Genomic DNA, 19930 nt, shown 5'->3' with positions numbered 1-19930 from the left:
CTTGATCCTCCTGTACAATAACAATCTGGTAATACCTGAGAAACTGTCAAGAAAACAAAAGAAAGACTTACCTGCTAATCGCTCTAGCATTTGATCAATGAAAGGTAAGGGGAAATGGTCCCTTCGAGTGGCCAAGTTAAGTTTTCGAAAATCTATTACCATTCACCAGCCACTTTGTACTTCGTTATTTTGATTTTTTACTACAGTAATCCCAGTTTTCTTTGGTACAACATGAATAGGACTTACCCATTTACTGTCTAAGATTGGATAAATTATCCCTTCATCTAACAGTTTAAGCACTTCTTTCAGTACTACCTCTTTCATTATTGGGTTGAGTTTTCTTTGTGGTTCCCTAACTGGTTTGGCACCATCTTCCAAAAGGATCCTATGCATGCAAATCGAGGGTCTGACCCCCTTTGTGTCGGCTAGGGTCCAGCCGATTGAAGCCTTATGGTCCTTTAGGACTTTGATGAGCCTCTCCTCTTGCTCCTTAGTCAACCCTTTTGCAATGATTACGGGCAGTGTCTCCTTTTCGCCCTAGTATGCATATTTCAAATGATTAGGCAGGGTCTTCAGTTCTAGCTTCGGAGCCTGCAAAACAGAAGGTAGCAATTTTGTGTGAGAAATCTTCGATTAAATATCAGAATTACTTACCTCTTGTTCTGGTTCCGTAGTGCCATAGGATTTATCAAACTCCTCTTCCTTGTCCGATTGACCCTTATTTTCTAGCTCATCGTCCATGTCTTCCTCTCCAAAGACTTCCTACACAATCAAATCAATGGTGTCAATAGAAAAGATCAAATGACACTCACTAGGATATTTCATTGCTTCAAAAATATTAAATTTTACAATCTTTTTGTCAAACTCGACAGAGAGGGTACCCTCATCCACATCTATTTTGTTCTTGGCTGTTTTCATAATTGGCCGGCCTAATAGAAGTGGGGCTGAACTCGTGGCTATGTCCTCTTCCATTTTCAGGATGTAAAAATCAGTTGGAAATATCAAATCGTTAACCTGCACCAATACATCCTCAACAATCCCCTCAGGGTAGGCATTAGAACGATCAGCTAATTGGATTACAATTCTAATCTCTTTCAAAGGACCCTGTCCCAATGCATAGTAAATCGAGTATGGCATGACATTAATAGATGCACCTAAGTCCAGCATGGCACGCTTGATTTGTTTGTTTCCAATCACAGAGGGTAGGGTAAACATACATGGATCAACCCATTTTTCTGGCAGGGTCCTCTTGATCATGGCTGAAATGTTCTCCCCAACTCTTACCTTTTCATCAATTCGCAGCCTCCTCTTATTAGTGCATAATTCTTTTAAAAATTTGGCAAATTTTGGGATTTGTTTTTTTGCATTTAACGAGGGAATGTTGATCTCCACCTTCCTGAAGGTTTCCAACACTTCTTGCTCATATTCCTCCTTCTTTGACTTGGCCAACCTGCTAGGAAAATGTGGTACAATGTTAGTAACTTTAGGAAGAGGGGGGTCAGATTTTACCTCAATGGGGCTGTTGTTTGACCCTTGTCCTTCTTCTTCCTTGGCCGCCTTCGATGGTGAACTTGGTTGGGGCTGAAACTCTCTTCCACTTCTCAATACCACTGCACTTGCATTCTCTTTTGGGTTGACTACCATTTGTGATGGTAGTTTCCCGGAGTTCTGTGCTTCCAACTTGCTAATGGAAGTGGCAAGTTGGCTGATTTGGTTCCCCAAATTCAGAATACTGGTTCTTGTTTCCTACTGAAATTGCTTAGTATTAGTAGCTAGAGCCTTGACTATATCATCTAATGGCATACCTGAATTCGGGGGTTGGCCTTGCATTGTGATAGGTGTTGAAAATTGGGGCTGTCGATTGAAAATCTGGGGCTGGTATTTCTGTTGTCCTCCTTGGTTCCCGTAGCTTAAATTTGGATGATCTCTCCACCCCGGATTGTAATAATTGGAGTAGGGATCATACTTTCGTTGGGACTGCCCTGGGAATCCTCCTACGACGTTTACTTGCTGCATCAATCCATCTTGTAATGATGGACACATGTCCATAGGATGGCCAGGGATCGAACAGATACCACACACCCTAGCAGTTTGTAATTGTCTTGCGTCTAGTTGCCTAACCAAGGCAGTTAAGTCAGAAATCAGATTTTCTAAATTTAAATGGCTTACCTCATTTGCCTGTCTAATGGGACCATCTGTCCTTGCACCGAACTGCTGTGAATTTTTGGCCATGTTGGAAATTAATTCCCTAGCCGCTTTGGGTATCTTGTTCACTAAAGCTCTTCCACTGGCTGCACCGACCATACTTCTATGCATGGGTTGAAGCCCTTCATAGAAGTAGTGGATCAAAAGCTGTTCGGGTATTTGGTGGTGTGCACAGCTTCAACAAGTTGTTTAAATCTTTCCCAATATTCATATAGCGTCTCACCACCAAATTTCTGAACTCCACATATTTCTTTTCTTATATTTGTAGCCCGGGATGCAGGGAAATATTTATCCAAAAATATCCTATTCATCTCATCCCATGTGCGTATTGAATCGAGAGGAAGAATATACAACCAGTCCTTTGCTTTATCACGTAAAGTAAATGAAAAGGCTATAAGTTTTACCTGGTTCTCGGTCATACCGTGGGGCTTTATTCTCGAATAGATGACATGGAATTCCTTTAGATGCTTATGAGGGTCCTCACCTAGAAAACCATGAAAAATAGACAATAATTGAATCAAACCAGATTTCAATTCAAAACCTACCTCAAGAGTGGGATACGTGATGCATAGGGGCTGTTGGTTCATAATTGGCACAACTAACTCTCTCAATGTCCTTTCTCTGTCAGCCATTCTTTCTTCTCCTTCGAAGATGGGTAGATCACAGATGAGTAAATTACAATCTGAATTCACCTTCTTTGGTGAACGATCCTTCCTTTGTTTTGCCTCCTTCCTTAAACGATGGGTGGTCCTCTCAATTTCGGGGTTGTACTCGAGTTCACCTCATTGAGAAGCACGAGTCATAAAACAGAAGTGGTTAACAAAGAGAAGGTAATAGCTAAGAAATTAAAGTTGCTCCCCGGCAATGGCGCCAAAATTTTGACGGGTTGTCAAAGCCCTCAAAATTAGTATTAGTCCCACAATAAAATATTTGTAGTAAAAGTGGTACTAGGTCAAATCCCATAGGGAGCTAAACAATAATCTCTTAGTCGAATGGATACTATACTTGAGTTGGAAAATTTAATACAAAAATTAAAAGAATAAGAAAACAACTAAACAAACAAGAAAAAATCAATCTTATCGAATTCTAGTTCAAGGGTTCGGGTTGAATCGATTGGCCATCGATCATAGGTAAATTTTAGCATTCTTGCGATTCAAGCATTTAACCTTAGATTTATTAGGATAGCCATAATAAACCTTGTATTTTCCTAAATCAGTTGACCAAACCCAGCATTCGCTCAACACTTATCTTTAATCAACTGGGTATGATAGCGCTCCATGTTAATTAATGATAGCATTAAGCTTTGTGAAAACAGTTAAACCAAAATAACAATAATTGAGATAGCTGCAATTACTGAATCTTGTTCCATCGATTCCTTTTAGGTTGAACCATGTTGAAACATTGGTCAAAGGCTGTCATGAACAATTGACCCAAAAAGATATCAACCTAATTTCTACTTGTACCATTATTCGTGACAATTACGGATCATCGAAATCATGGATAGTAGTAGGAAAATCAACATTAATTCAGTTTGTCAGACTAATTAACATTAACATCCAATAAAAATGTGCACAAGAACCAATGAATACTTGAATTAAATAGCAAGAAAATAAATTAACTACAGAACCTCACAATGGTACAATCGAACCTCCCCCCTTGAACCAGAAAAAAGAAGCTTAGCTGCTCATGATTTGCGAAACCTCCATTCTCTGCTTCTCCATGGTCGAAGTGATCTCTTGAGTTTCTTGAGTTGCAGGTGATCTCTTGGATCTGAGAGTGAGTGATGCTAGAGCTGGTTCGCCCCCTATTTATATAGCCAAAGGAGAGGGTTGTTTTCCAACTCCTTCTAGGAGATCATCTTATCTTTAGAGAGTCTTGATCTTCTTTGAACTAATCCTGTCTCATATCTAATGATCTAATCTCAATCTTCTTATTACTCTAGGATTACATTCAAGACTTTAGATTTGATAAGACTCTCTCCTTGCAGATTATATTCGAGATTTGGACTCTTGACTCTTGAATTCGAGTTGGGCTGCTTTAAAACTTGGGCTACTTCAAGGTACTTCTGCGAGTTGGGCTTAAGTTGTGAAATGGGCCTAGCTGCGAACTAGCTCTACTTCGGTCTCTTTTTCTTACTCGATTCGGGACAAATCTGTCAAAACCCAAAACATAAAAGTTGTGGGCCTTCCTTTCAAATTTTTAATGCTTCTTGAATTGTCCAATTATGAGTCAGGAATTAAGAGTTAGTCCTAGATTACTGATTATTGCCGAAACTGTGCAAAATCACCCGATTTGCCCTATTTTCTTCCAATTGTCTTCTTTTTTGCCCTGAAACGAAATACAAGAGTAATGGGTTTATTTAAGTGCTAAAGTAATGTAAAAAGATGAAAATTAGGGGACAAAAATAGGGTTCTTTTCAGTCTCATCATAGTTTTTAGAGAATGAATTATTGTACTTAAAGATTGTCTTTTTGTACCGAACTTAAGAAGAAATTTGATTTCTATCTCAAAGTTGTGTTTGGATGGTTATTTTTTTTATATAGTAATGTGATTACTATCAAACGGAATAACAAATTCCTTATTTATGGAGAACTCGAGAATGCTCTCTATATTCTCCATCATTCTCTAGAAACAAACTTAATCGAAACTGTGTCAAAAATAATCCCCAAGAAAAGAACACGTGAAACATTTAATCCCATGTGCCTATGGAATTACCGACTTGGCCACATTAACATAGATCATATCACAAGGTTGGTAAAGGATGGTCCTTTGGATTTTCTAACTATAGAAGATATTCCAACCTGTGAACCTTGCTTTCAGGGTAAGATGACGAAATGATCATTTTCAGGTAATCCTAAAAGATCTATAGGCGAGCTTGACCTAATACATATTGATGTATGTGGTCCCCTGAATGTTAGGATACGTAACCAGCACTTTATTTCATAACATTTACCGGTGATCATTCACGGTATGGTTACATGTACCTAATGAGACATAAGTCTGAATCCTCTGAAATGTTCAAAGAGTTCAAGCAAGAGGTCGAGAAACAATTGGAGAGATAGATTAAAGCCCTTCGATTAGATCGAGGAGGTGAATATCTCTCCAACGAATTCAGGGACTACTTAAGGGACAATGGGATTGTTTCATAGTTAGCTCCCCCTGCTACACCATAATTAAATGGTATGTTAGAGAGGAGGAACTAGACTTTATTGGATATGGTTCGATCACTTCTCGTACACTCGAAACTACCTACATCCTTTTGGGGGTACACATTAGAGACTGTGATATACATGTTGAATCAAGTTACAACCAAATATGTTCCTAAGACTCCATATGAGCTATGGACCGGTAAGACTCTTGAAGATTTGGGGTTGTCCAACACATGTTAATAAAACAAGTGCTGACAAATTGGAATCCAATACCAATCATTAGTTATTTGTAAGCTATCCCAAAGGCTCTGTAGGATATTTATTCTATGACCCAAGAGAGCAGAAAGTATTCCACAGTCGAAATGCCCATTTCTTGGAAGAAGATTACATCCTGAACATTCATCATCAAGAAGTTGTTCTTGATGAGGAGAGCTTAGGGGTAGTGGGAGATGTCCCACAGGCTCCAGATAATAACCAACCTAGAAGGTCTACCCGGGTATCTAGGCCTCCAATTTGTTATGTCTATGATCAAGAAAGTTATTTGATGGAAGCCACGATCAGTGAGGAGGATCCCATAACTTATTTGAAAGCTATGTTGGACATAGATTCCTTGATGTGGGTAGATGCCATGAGAGCCAATGTGGACTCAATGAAGACAAATGGAGTCTAGAATCTCGTAGATCCACCCCTTGGGGTGAAAGAAATCGGTTGCAAATGGATCTATAAGAGGAAGAAGGGCCTCGATAGTAAGGTTGAGATCTATGAGGCTCGTCTTGTGGAAAAAGGGTACACTCAAAAAGAGGGAATCAACTATGAGGAATCATTTTCACCCATGGCCATGCTTAAATCTGTTAGGATCCTACTAGCTGTAGCAGCACACCATGACTATGAGATTTGGCAAATGGATGTAAAAACTATATTCCTGAACGGAGATCTTACAGAAGATATCTACATGCAACAACTGCAAGGATTTATTGCTACAGGTTAGGAACACATGGTGTGTAAAATTAATCAATCCATATAAGGACTTAAGCAAGCTTTTAGGAGTTGGAACATATGGTTTGACTCTATCATCAAACGGTTTGACTTTTAGCAGAATTTGGATGAGCCTTATGTTTACAGGAAGACAGTGGAAGATAAGGTTACTTTCTTGGTTCTGTATATAGATGATATTCTAATCATTGGGAATGATGTAGGAAGGTTAACTACGGTGAAAGTATAGCTTTCACAACAATTCTCCTTGAAAGATCTTGGAGATTTCTCTTACATCTTGGGACTTCGACACTATAGAGATAGATCAAAGAGGATAATAGGATTATCCCAATCTGCTTACATGGACAAAATTGTCAAGAGATACAGTATGGAGAATACTAAGAAAGGAAATGTTCCTTTCAAGCATGGAGTTACTCTCTCTAAGGGTATGTCTCCTAAGACTCCCGAGGAGATTGAGGGCATGAGATAGGTTCCCTATTCTTGAGCTGTAGGGAGCATCATGTATGCCATTCTGTGTACTCGGCCAAACATTGCTCAGGCCGTAAGTGTGGAAATAAGATACCTGTCTAACCTGAGACAAGAGCATTAAACAGTTGTAGAGAACATATTCAAATACATTCAAAGGATAAAAGAGTTTTGTCTAGTATTCATTGGTAGTTCACTACAGATCCTAGGGTATACCGATTCCGATTTTTAGTCAAACCCAGATGATAGAAAGTCTACATTTGGTTACATCTTTATGATGCGGTCCTGTGCAGTTAGCTGGAAGAGCAGCAAATAGGGGTCCACACCAGATTCTACAACCAAGGCCGAGTACATTGTTGCAAGTAAAGCTGCCAAGGAAGCCATTTGGATGAAGAAATTCATTCAAGAATTAAGAGTAGTTCCATCCAACACCTCACTCATTCCACTATTGTGTGACAAAACTGGAGCCATTGCTCAGGCTAAGGAGCCACAAGCCCCCTCGAAGTTAAAGCACATCGAGAAGAATAACCAAGTACTATGGGAGATTGTTGGTAGAGGGGACGTCCAGATTCAGAACGTAGCATCAGTGGAAAATGTAGTAGATCCATTGACTAAGCCACTGACACAGAAAGTGATTGAGAAACACGTAGAAAGTATGGGACTCCATCTTATACCCAATTTGACCTAAGTGTAAGTGGGAGTTGTTATACAGTGTAAGCCCTTAGCCCCAATCAGTTTGATGTACATTGTGACATTTATTGCAAATGAATAAAGTACATATTTGATTCATGTTATATTAGTGTGTTTCTATGTAATACCCATGAATTGGATACTTATGAGACTCTTGTTAGTTTAGAATCTTCATAGCCGTTGGATAGATCTGGAGAGATTTATCCTACCAAGGCTAACACTAATGTGATGCCAAGTTGGCTTGGGTGGCTTGTCTCAGTTGCCAAGGTGAGACCTGAGGTACATGCAACATGGGTTTTCTTGAAACCCTGAACTTGGTGGGTGCCAAACCCAACCAAAGATAAATAGTCTTGCTCTGGGTTAATAATTTGCAGATAGTGATGAGCAAGGTCATTCTCCATAGGGATTAGGTGGATTTATTTCCAAATAGATGGATTAAGGGGGGTTTATAAAGCCAAGGAAAACAAGTAAATAGCAGAAAATAACAGAAAACAAAAGATCAAATCGATGGGAGAAAACTTCCTGTTGAAGGGACAAGTTCAGCTTTGATTCGTAGCATTGATCCTTGATGCAAAAATAGATTCATATGTTTATGAATAAATTGGTTATAGCTATTAACAAGCTCTAACAGCCAGCCTCTACTCTTATTATTCGATAACCAAAACAAGCTCTTTGATTTCTTCCCTTATTAATAGGCAGTTCTAAACAAGCTCTTAGGATTTAACCTATTTATAGCATTAAGAGAGGAGAGACCCAATTCTGGTCAGTGATCTCACAAGCTTAGATCGTTTAAACCACAAATCATACATTTTCCTAACATAGATCGAAAACTTTTTTGCAATTAATTTATGTTAGTTGCCACCATGATCAAACCTACCAATCATATACGAAACTGGAGGTTCAATCGGCCATAGATTATTTTCATTGAATGAGCAAGGGGCCCTTCTTGCTTAATCAACAAAAATAATCCTCACAGTTAATTCGCAGAAAATAGATGAATACCCATAAACAATAAACTGAAATAAAAATCAATTAGATCTTATAATGTTAACAGAATCAAGGCTTCCCTAACCCTTCAACTAGAAATAAAAACTTACAAACACTTCATGATGAAATTGCAGCTTCCAGATGAGAAAGGGGGGCAAACTCTTGCTTCTTCCTCCTTGGTTGCTGATGTCTCTCTCTGAAGGTTGAATCTCTTCTTGGAGGAATTGATGCCTTGGGTGCCAGTCCACTCCCCCCCCCCTTTATATAAATTTGGGGAGAGGGTTGTTCTCCATCCCCCTTTTGGAGATTATTCTCAAAACTGGAAAGTCCTAGTCTAATCTGAACTTATCCTATCCTAACTCTTATCTCAATCTCTTGTCTTTCTAGGATTACAATTTAAAAATTTAAATCTGATAAAACTCTCTTTCTTGAGATTACATTCAACTTCTATTCTAATGGGACTCTCGGTTCTTGAATTTGAGTTGCGCTTCTTTAACAATTTGGGCTTCATCTTTAATGGGGACCGATTCTACCAAAATCCAAAACATAAAAGTTGTGGAACTTTTCCTTATCTATCCAGTGCTTCTTGAATTTACCAAATAGGAGTCCGGAATTGAGAGTTATGCCAGATCACTAAACGGTGCTGAAACTGTGCAAAATCATCCGATTAGCCTTGTTTTCTTCATATCGCCTTCTTGCTTGCCCTGAATCAAAATACAAGTGTAATGAGTATGTGTACAATTAGGTACCAATTAAGTGTAAAATACTGAATATTGAGGGATAAAGATATGACAAATTTTATTCTCATCAAATCCCCCCACACTTAAACCTTGCCCATCCTCAAGTAAGTCAAAATTCAAGTAAAAATAGAACAAGAACAAGCTAGCTATCCTACCAATTTTTAAACATAACTCTCCTTCATCTTTTTCCACAAATATTCTAGGTTAATTATTGTGAACCTTTAAATCAGCACAACCAAGTCATACATGACTCATCCATTAGTCAATCCAATTTTTGCTACTACAAACCAGGTAGTAAACTAGGGAAAACATCTTTCTCTTCTCTCTCTTTTTGTTTTCTTTGTCTTTCTTCTGAAGAAGTGAGTGCATTTTATGCTCCATCTCACTCTTGGATTACTTGGTCAGTAGGTGCATTTTATGCTCCGTCCTACTATTAGATGGCTTGGCTTGTAGGTGCATTTTATGATCCATCCTACTATTAGATGGCTTGGATGGTAGGTGCATTTTATGCTCTATCCTCCCATCGGATTATTTGGCTGGTAGGTGCATTTTATGCTCCATCCTACCATTGGATTGCTTGAACGGTATGTGCATTTTATGCTCCATCCTACCAATTATAGCAATGGTAAAGTAATTGCCCTGTTTACTTAAACCTGAATTTAGTACTAGCTAAAAAGGAGATGGCTTCAGATAGGTCGTGTACTTCTTAATTGTACCTCATTACTAGGTCCATAAGAATTTTCCTAGAATATTGTTTCAATTGATTTCAAAAGAGTTGAGTTTTTTTGGACGAAAATAAATACTACTTATCAGATCCTATACTCCCCCACACACTTAATCTATGCATTGTTGAAATATATAGAAAATGGGAAATAACTAAACTATAGATGCAAAAACAAGAAGAAAAAGAAAAAACAAATTCCCTATTTTTAATCATCATAAACTGGACCCTCTAACTTTTGTAGTTGCAACTTCCGATGTCTTCCCCTTTCATCCATCATGGGTGGGTTCAAATCTGGAATAGGAGCCTGCAAAACAGAGGGTAAAAATTTCCAATCAGAAATCGGCAATATAATAAAAGGAGCATTACCTAACTGTTGTAGCTTTGGAGAACCATTCAATGCTGCAACGGTTTCTTGCAATTTAGCACTCAAGGTTGACTCCTCTTTCTCAGGATGCTTAGTAATGGAAATTCCGAATCCCTCCTTCCCACCAAGTTCAAAAACTCCCTCCTTCTCTTGCTCCTCCTTCTTGGATTTTGCAAAGCGGCTAGGAAAGGGTGGAGTTGTCACTATGGCTTGGGGTTGTTCACTGCTTGCATCTTGAGTTTGGGGTGAAGATGCTTCCTTTTCTATTTCTTCTTCAATAGTATTCTTAGGCACTTCCTTTCTAGGCCTATTCAGCTTCCTTCCGCTTCTTAAAGTGATTGCACTAGCATTCTGCTTAGGGTCGACCATGGTCTAGGAGGGTAGCCTTCTTGATACTTGAGATTCCATTTGACTCATAGCAGTTGCCAATTGGCTGACCTGATTCTCCAAGTTTTGGATGCTTGTCCTTGTCTCCTATTGAAATTGTTGAGTGTTAGTTGCAAGCACTTTAACAATTTTATCTAGAGTTATACCAGGGTTAGACGATGAATATTGTAGAGCCGGTGGTCTAGACTGATATTGTTGGTGGAAGTCAAAGGGCTTGGCTCTATTGCTAAGGTTAAGATGATCCCTCCATTTTGCATTGTAGGTATTTGAGTAGGGATCGTATCTCTTCAGTGGGAAGCTTCCAACAGCATTGGCTTGTTCATAGGGTTGATCTTGATGTGTAGGGCACATGTCAGTTGGATGTCCCGTAGTTGAACAAAATCCGCAAGCCTTCACCATTTGCATGTTACCAAAAGCCATTTGATGGACAAGAGAGGTCAGACTTGCAATTTGTTGTTCTATGGAAGAGATATTTACCTCATTAGCATGGGTTGTTGGAGGGCTGAGCCTATAGTCGAACTGTTGAGAGTTGGATGCCATGTTCGAGATCAATTCACTTGCTTGTGTAGGAGTTTTGTTCACCAATACTCCTCCGCTTGCTGCATCGATCATACTCCTATCCATTGGCAATAACCCATCGTAGAAATATTGGATAAGGAGTTGATCTGGAATCTGATGTTGCGGACAGCTGGCACAAAGCTGCATAAATGTCTCTAGTATTCGTAGAGAGTTTCTCCACTGAATTGTCTTATGCCACAGATCTTCTTTCTGATGTTAGCAGCTCGAGAGGCAGGGAAGAACTTCTCAAGGAATTGCCTTTTCATATCGTTTGTTAGACAGTTTTGTATGCCCTTAGCTTCAATCAAGATGATGTACTTTATGAGTTTATTGTAAATGAATAAAAGTGCATATTTGATTCATGTTCCCTTGGTATGTTTCTGTGTAATACCCTTAAACTAGACACTTAATGAGACTCGTGTTAGTTTAGAATGTTCATAGCCAGTGGGTCGGTCTGGGGAGACCTATCCTGACAAGGAAGACACTGTAATGCCACCAAGTCAGTTGGGGTGGCCTGTCTCAGTTGCCAGGGTGAGACCTAAGGCACATATAGTGCAGGATTAATTGGATCTTTGAATTGGACCAGATTTCTAGTATTGCCTTGGACCTTGGAGATTGATGGACAAAACTAGAAAGTTACACCCGACCCCTAGACTCGATTATGATACTGCACTAGGTGTCGGATTGGGTTGTCTTTGATATACCAATCAGTGAGATCCTTAGTGGGGGTCAACACCTGGGTATGTTGGGACAGTCTGAGAATTCATCTGAGTGGGTGATCATAGTGACAGGATCAGCCCCTTTGTCGGACAAAGGTAATGATCGGGGTTGCATTCTCATTGATGGAAACCAAGATTGCCGGAAGCCAATTTCAATTGTTGAGATTTGTTTTGCAAAATATATTTTATATGAGATATAAAAGTATATGTATTATGGTTTTGAAATGATTTGCAAAAGGTTTTGATTCCCGGGATCCATATAAGCAGAGAGTGCAACACTGTTCCTTGCAGCCAAGGGAGAGGTCCTCTCTTGTCAGGCAGTGTGTGATCATTATGGGCTGAGAGGTTAAGTGTAAGACCATTGAGGATAATACCTGATGGACTAATCTTGCATCTGCCCACAGTCTCTGGGTGTTACAAAGTGGCTTGGCCCAGGGACTACTTAGGGTAAGTGTTGGGCCCATAGAGCCCATAAAATGGGTTTCGGGGGTGCGCTGTCCATAACAGTGTATTCGGCCAGGTCTTGTAACAAAGGCTAGGATGAACCCATGTGGCTGATGTGTAGATCAATGTTTGGGTCCCATGCCATACAAGGAAGCCCAACTGGGCAGCAGTTTGGAAGGCTAAGTGAGTACATAACCTTATATGGGACTTAAGCCCATTTCGAACTGGGCTGATTTGATCAGTCAATTAAAAGGGGGCGAATTCTGAGATGGATCAGTTGATAGGATTGGGCCTAGACCCTATCCACTTAGAGAGTCCAAGATCTAAATAAGATTTAGATCTGGAAGCCTCCTAATTAGGTCAGGAAGTGGCTGATCTGATTTGCAGATAAGATAAGGGTTATCCCTCTAGAAATTAAGGATAAGAAAGGTAGTGAAAATCATCTTGAAAACATTAATGATTTCCCATTGCATGATGAATTCCCAGATGAACAATTGTATGTGATTAACATAAAAAATGAACATTGGTTTGCTGATTTTGCTAATTTTTTGGTAGGCAAGGTGGTGCCACTTAACTTGACATATCAATAGAAAAAGAAATTTTTCTCTAACGTGAAGCGTTACTTATGGGATGAACCCTACCTTTATAAAATTTGTATGGATGGAATGATAAGGAGATGTATTCCAGAGGAGGAAGTGCAGAGTGTTATAAGTTTTTGCCATGACAAGGAAGTAGGAGGTCACCATGGAGCATCAAGAATTGCTTCAAAAATTTTTCAGATCGGTTTTTACTAGCCTTCGCTCTTCAAGGATGTTTACTCTTAAGTAAGTGCTTGTGATCATTGTCAAAGGATAGGTAATATCTCCCGTCAAAATGAGATACCCTTGAACAATATTCTTGTTTGTGAATTTTTTTATGTTTGGGGCATCGATTTCATGGGGCCTTTTCCTAAGTCCCATTAATAATTCATACATACTTGTGGTTGTGGACTATGTGAGTAAATGGGTGGAAGCATGTGTATATCCAACTAATGATGCTCGGGTTGTTTTTAAATTTATGAAAAAGTTTATATTCACTTGTTTTGGAATACCTAGAGCTATCATAAGTGATGGGGGGAAGCAATTTTTTAATAAACAATTCAAGCATTTGTTGAACAAATATGGTGTTACCCATAGAATTGCAATCCCCTACCACCCTCATACTAGTGGCCAAGTAGAGGTTTCTAATAGAGAATCAAAACAGATTTTAGAAAAGACAGTTGGCATATCTAGAAGAGATTGGTCCTTAAAATTAAATGATGCACTTTGGGCTTACCGTACTACATTCAAAACCCCAATAGGTATGTCTCCATATCAATTAGTTTTCGGTAAGGCTTGCCATCTACCCATTGAGTTGGAACATAAAGCTTACTAGGCTATCAAATTTTTGAATTTCGATTTGAGTGATGCAAGTGATAAAAGAAAACTTCAGCTATGCAAAATGGAAGAATGGAGGAATCAAGTGTATGATAATGCCCGGACTTACAAAAAAAGAACCAAAGCATGGGATGACTCCCGTATTGCAAGGAAGGAATTTAAGGAGGGAGACAAAGTTCTACTCTTTAATTCTCATCTCAAGCTATTTCCTGGAAAGTTGAAGAACAGGTGGAGTGGACCATTTGTAGTGGCTAAGGTATTCCCTCATGGAGCGCTGGAATTACAGAATGGTAATGGAGGCACATTCAAAGTGAATGGGCAGCGCTTGAAGCATTACATCAAAGGGGAGCAACCTATTCATTATAGATCCACTCTTTCCTTGCAACAACCATGAAAGAAAGAGCAAAGTCAAGCTCACGACTTAAAATGAGCACTTGTGGGAGGCAATCCACTTCGTCATTCAGGAAAGTCCCCTTAAATTTTCCTATTTTACTCAAAGTTATGGGTGAGCTTGATACATTGGGGACAATGTATACATTAAGTGTGGGGGAGGGAACTTGATAAATTTTGTGTTAACTCTAGCATGCTTTAGTTGTCATTTTTTTAACCTTCCTTTTTGAAATTTCTGCTCCCTTGAAACTTATTTCTAAATGACTTCAAATTATCATGAATTATGTGCTTAGGTTGAATAGACAAGATAGGATGCAAGCATGAATAATTGAACTTTTTTTTGCTACGATAGGTACCTCATTATTTTGAATGGTCAAATTAAAAGAAAAATGGGCAAGATTTAATACAATTTAACCCTTATGAGAGCTTTTGAGCCAATGAGCATCCTGTCATTTTTGCTCTAATTACTTTTCGATTGAGTGATTGTCAAACATGGTTTGATTATTCTAAAACTTGCTTTGTTATACACGTTGAGACCACATTAATGATTTCATGGATTAGAATGAAAGTTGTAGTGCTCTTGTGAAATCTAAAGATAGTGCAAGTTGTTTCTATTTTCAAAAAAAAAAAAAAAAAAACTGTGACCAGTGTGAGATGGAGCATAAAATGCACTCACACTAAAAGCAAAAGAAAATGGTGATATGGAGCATAAAATGCACTCACCCTAGAACTCCGAGCCCCATTTCACCCTGATTTTTAATACATTGAACTCATGCTTAGTGGTGGAGATGTGATATATAAACAAGCTTATGGTAATTGATGAGGGTAGAATTTATCACATTTTTATCCCCAAATATTTTGTCTTTCATACCTACTTAGTACTTAATTGGATGGGTTTTTCACAGTTTCGGTAGTAATCAGTAATCCAGACCTAACGTTCATATCCGAGCTTCGATTGGGCTGATTCAAGATCCACTAGAAAGATAAGAGATAGTGCTACAACTTTCATATGGGCTTTCATAGATTCGGCCTACATCAAAGTCAAATGCGGACCCAAAGATGGAGCACTTTCGTAGTGAGGCCCAATTCCCAGCTGAAGCCCATTTCGCAAAAAAAACATTGAGGCGGCCCAAGATATTAAAGTAGCCCATTCGAATTCAAGAGTTCGAGAGTCCTCTAAGATTTAAACTTTAAATGTAATTTCAGAAAGATTAAGAAAGGTTTTAGATAAGGAGAGAGGAGAAGATAGGATAGGATAGGAGGAGTTTGGATCGAAGCTGGATTATCCATTCTTGAGATAACTCCAAGAAATTGTAAGCTATATGAGAGCTGGGCGCACCAGCCAAAGGGTATCACGAATTGCATTGAGCAATCAGTCAAGATAGGAGAAAAGAAGTCAAGAAACAGAGGAAAGGTGATCAAGAATTCAAGAAACTTCAAGAAGAAGGTGGCGGCAAGAAGAGGAGATCTCAGCACCATGGGTGAATTCAAGAGTTCTTTCTTTCCCTTTGTTTGCTTTAATTCTCTTATCATAAACTGATTTGTTTCTTGCTAGGGTTGTGGAAAACCTAACCATGTTAATGAATATATTTTTATCTTTATGATTTATCCAAGATTGTGATTTCCATATAGTCTATGAATTATTATGCTTAATGCAATTAAGAGCTTCGCCACCTCTTAATTGATTTGTGTTATGTGAATTTTTCTCTCGATTCATTCACATAACACAAATCAATTAAGAGGTGGCCAAGCTCTTAATTGCTTTAAGTACAATAATTCATAAACTATATGGAAACCACAATCTTGGATAAATCATAAAGATAAAAATATATTCACTAACATGGTTAGGCTTTCCACAGCCTTAGCAAGAAACAAATCAGTTCATGATAAAAGAATTAAAGCAAACAAAGGGAAAGAAAGAATTCTTGAATTTGCCCATGGTGCTAAGATCTCCTCTTCTTGCTACCACCTTCTTCTTGAAGTTTCTTGAATTCTTGATTACCTTTCCTCTGTTTCTTGACTTCTTTTCTCCTCTCTTGACTGATTGCTCAATGCAATTCGTGATACCCTTTGGCCGGTGCGCTCAGCTCTCATATAGCTTACAATTTCTTGGAGTTATCTCAAGAATGGATAATCCAGCCTTGATCCAAACTCCTCCTATCCAATCCTATCTTCTCCTCTCTCCCCATCTAAAACCTTTTTTAATCTTTCTGAATTACATTTAAAAGTTTAAATCTAAGAGGACTCTCAAACTCTTGAATTCGAATGGGCTACTTTAATATCTTGGGCCGCCTCAATGTTCTTCTGCGAAATGGGCTTCAGCTGGGAATTGGGCCTCACTACGAAAGTGCTCCATTTTTGGGTCCAGATTTGACTTTGATATAGGCCGAATCTATGAAAGCCCAAAACATGAAAGTTATAGTATTAACTTTTATCATTCCAGTGGATCTTGAATCATCCCAATCGGAGTTCGGATATAAAAGTTACGCCCAGATTACTGATCACTAACGAAATTGTGAAAAAATCATCCGATAAGCCTTTCTTTGTTCCTAATGCCTTCTTTCATGTCCTGAATCAAAATACAAGAGATATGAGTCCAATTAAGTACTAATTAGGTATTAAAGACAAAATATTTGTGGATAAAAATGTGATAAATTCTACCATCATCAAATTCTCCCACACTTAAACCTTGCCCGTCTTCGAGCAAGACAAAACTGAAGAAAAAGAAAGAAAAAAAAAACTAAAACAAAACAAGCTGACTAACTACTAAAATTTTTGGAGGTCATTTTTCACAGGATGTTCTACCTCTTTCATGCCTTGATCAGTGTTTATGATCCTTTCCTTCGTCCACCTATTTTCCTCTTTAACTTGTCAAAGAATCATCTTAAATCGCCAGTCCTCTTGATCCCAAATGAGATCGACAGTCAAGGGAAACACACATATCTTTGCATGAATAATTTAGGACTAGAGAAAACCCTATTTGTTTTCACAATCACATGCAGCAAGATTCAAAAATACCCTCTCACGATTTTTCAGAACAAAATAAGGATTGTTATCACCATAAGCTTGCTTATCATGAGTCCACTGCATCGAAAGGTGAATTAGGGTTTGGGATCTAGAAATGAGTGCATTTTATCAACCCCTTAATCCTCCCCCACACTTAGGATATACATTGTCTTCAATGTATAGAGTATGCATAATAAGAACAAGGAGAGAAAATTAAGAGGACTTCCCTGAATGCCTCTTTGAGATCCTGCAGATGTGAGATACGAAAAAAACACACTCATAAGAGATAAAAAAAAAATTGAACAAAACAAACAACTAAACTTAATGGGTTGCCTCCCACAAGCGATCTTTTTAAGTCGTTAGCTTGACTTTCACCTTTCTTTAATGGCGGTTTCAAAGAGAGAATGAACCCATGGTGGATGGGTTGCTCTCCTTCAATATAATGTTTCAACCGCTGTCCATTTACCTTGAATGTACTCCCATCATCATTATGTAGTTCAATTGCTCCATGAGAGAATACCCTAGCTACTTCAAAGGGTCCACTCCACCTGGTTTTTAACTTCCTATGTTTCCCCCTTTCATCCTTCATAGGTGGGTTTAAACCTGGAAAAGGGGCCTGCACAATAGATGGGAGGAGTTTTGTGTGAGATGGAGGTAAATTATTAAAAGATGCATTATGAGTTGCAATTTCAAAAGAGTCTAGCTCAGAAGTCAAATTTCACAGTTCTGATTTCAGTACAAACTTCTGCTTTGCTTGTTGCAATTGATTGAGACTATTATTAAGTGCAACTTTTAGCATGTCTTTTGATTTAGATGTATCTACTCCATCAATGCAATCAATTGCATATATTTCATGTTCAATTGTGTTGGGATATTTCATGGTTTTAAATACATTAAGCACCCTTCACCATTGATTCTAAGAGTAAGTAGACCTTCTTTCACATCAATTAATGCATTACTCGTGGCAAGAAAGGGTCTCCAAGGATCAACGGCATTGTCTTATCTTCCTCCATATCCAATACAATGAAATCAGCAAGAATGATGAAACTACCCACTTTGACTAAAACATCTTCTACTGTTCCCCTAGGATATTTAATGCTTCGATCAACTAATTGCAGGATAATAGTTGTAGATGTTAGTTCATGCAGTCCAAGTTTTTCAAAAATAGAATAAGGCATTAAATTTATACTGGCACCTAAATCACATAAATCTTTTTCAAATTCAGTATTCCCTATGGTGCAAGGTATAGAAAAACTCCCTAGATCCTTAAGCTTTTGGGGCAATTTCTTTTGAAGAATGGCTGAGCACTCTTCGTTTAACTTCACCATCTTATCGTCCTCCCATTTCCTTTTTTTCGACATCACCTCCTTTAGGAATTTGGCATATTTCGGCATCTGTGACAATACATCAAGAAGGGGGAGGTTAATATGTATTTTTTTGAAAACTTCTAAAAATTTCTCAAATTGTCTATCCAAGTTAGCTTTCAAAATTCTTCCAGGGTAGGGGATAGGGAGTTTAATAGCATCTAAATTCAGTTTAGGTGTACTCCCTTCAATCTCCTTTTGCAAATCGGCCACATCATCTTATCATCTTTCTGGATTTCGCCAACTGTCTTCCCACTTCTTAATGTTATGGCGTTTACTTGCTCTCTGGGATTCTTCTCCATGTTGCTGGGTAGTTGTCCCTCTTTTCTTTCTGACAACAGATTTACAATCTGCCCCACTTGAACTTCTAAGTTTCTAATCGATGTTTCATGGCTTAAGAACCTATTATCTTGTTCTTGAAACCTTGCTTCAGTAGCATTAATGAACTTAGAGATCATTTCTTCCAGATTACTCTTTTTTTCTTATGGAGGCAGCTGTTGTTTGAATCCCATGGGTGTCTTTGGTTGATTGTTGCTCCATGAAAAGTTTGGATGATTTCTCCACCCTGGGTTGTATGTATTTGATTATGGGTTGAAGTTTGACCTACTAGCATGAGAGATAAAATTAAAATTCTCATGGGAAATAAAAGGACTATTTAATTGACAATCAGAATTAGTATGTCCTATTTGACCACATAAATCACATGAGATACTAGACGATGCATTAATGGCTGCAACATTAAAAGTGTCAAGTTTCTTATTCAGATTAGCAAGTTGCGCAGATATGGCTGCAAGGGAATCGATGTGGTGTACTCCCCTCTGATTGGTTCAGTCATTGCTCCATTGGTAGCTGTTCGACACCATCTCCTCTAATAGGTCATAAGCTTCCTCCGGTGTTTTTCTCATGATCGTGCTACCTGCGGCTGCATCAATAATGGATCGGTTAGAGGGGGTAATACCATTATAAAAAGTTTGGATTTGACACCAAGTTGGTATCCCATGGTGAAGACACTTCCTAAGCATCTCCTTGAATCATTCCCATGCTTTATACAAGGATTCCCTCTCAAATTGAGCAAAAGTAGTAATATCATTTATTAACTTTGCTATTTTAGAGGGTGAGAAATATTTAGCCAAAAATTTTTGGGTTAGATCATTCCAAGTGGTAATACTTCTTGTAGGGAGTGAGTTAAGCTAATCTTTAGCTCTATCACACAATGAAAAAGGAAATAATCTAAGCCTAATAGCATCATCACTAACTCCATTATGTTTAAAAGTATCACATATTTCCAAGAAGTTAACAATGTGTGTATTAAGGTCATCACTTGGTAACCC

General features: G+C 38.4%; 1 non-coding gene across 1 annotated transcript; it reads left to right on the top strand.

The window, feature by feature from the left end:
• Window positions 1-19592: 19592 nt before the first annotated feature.
• LOC148865901 (small nucleolar RNA R71) lies at window positions 19593-19699 on the top strand. The gene has a single exon (XR_016112102.1). It is a non-coding gene; the product is annotated as a small nucleolar RNA R71 (small nucleolar RNA).
• The last annotated feature ends 231 nt before the right edge of the window (window positions 19700-19930 follow it).

Source organism: Nelumbo lutea, chromosome 3 (genome assembly GCF_056320005.1).
Source record: "Nelumbo lutea isolate HS-2025 chromosome 3, American lotus-T2T, whole genome shotgun sequence".
Classification (NCBI taxonomy): Eukaryota; Viridiplantae; Streptophyta; class Magnoliopsida; order Proteales; family Nelumbonaceae; genus Nelumbo; species Nelumbo lutea.
The sequence above is the reverse complement of the archived record's forward strand: the minus strand, read 5'-3'. Positions and strand labels throughout refer to the sequence as shown.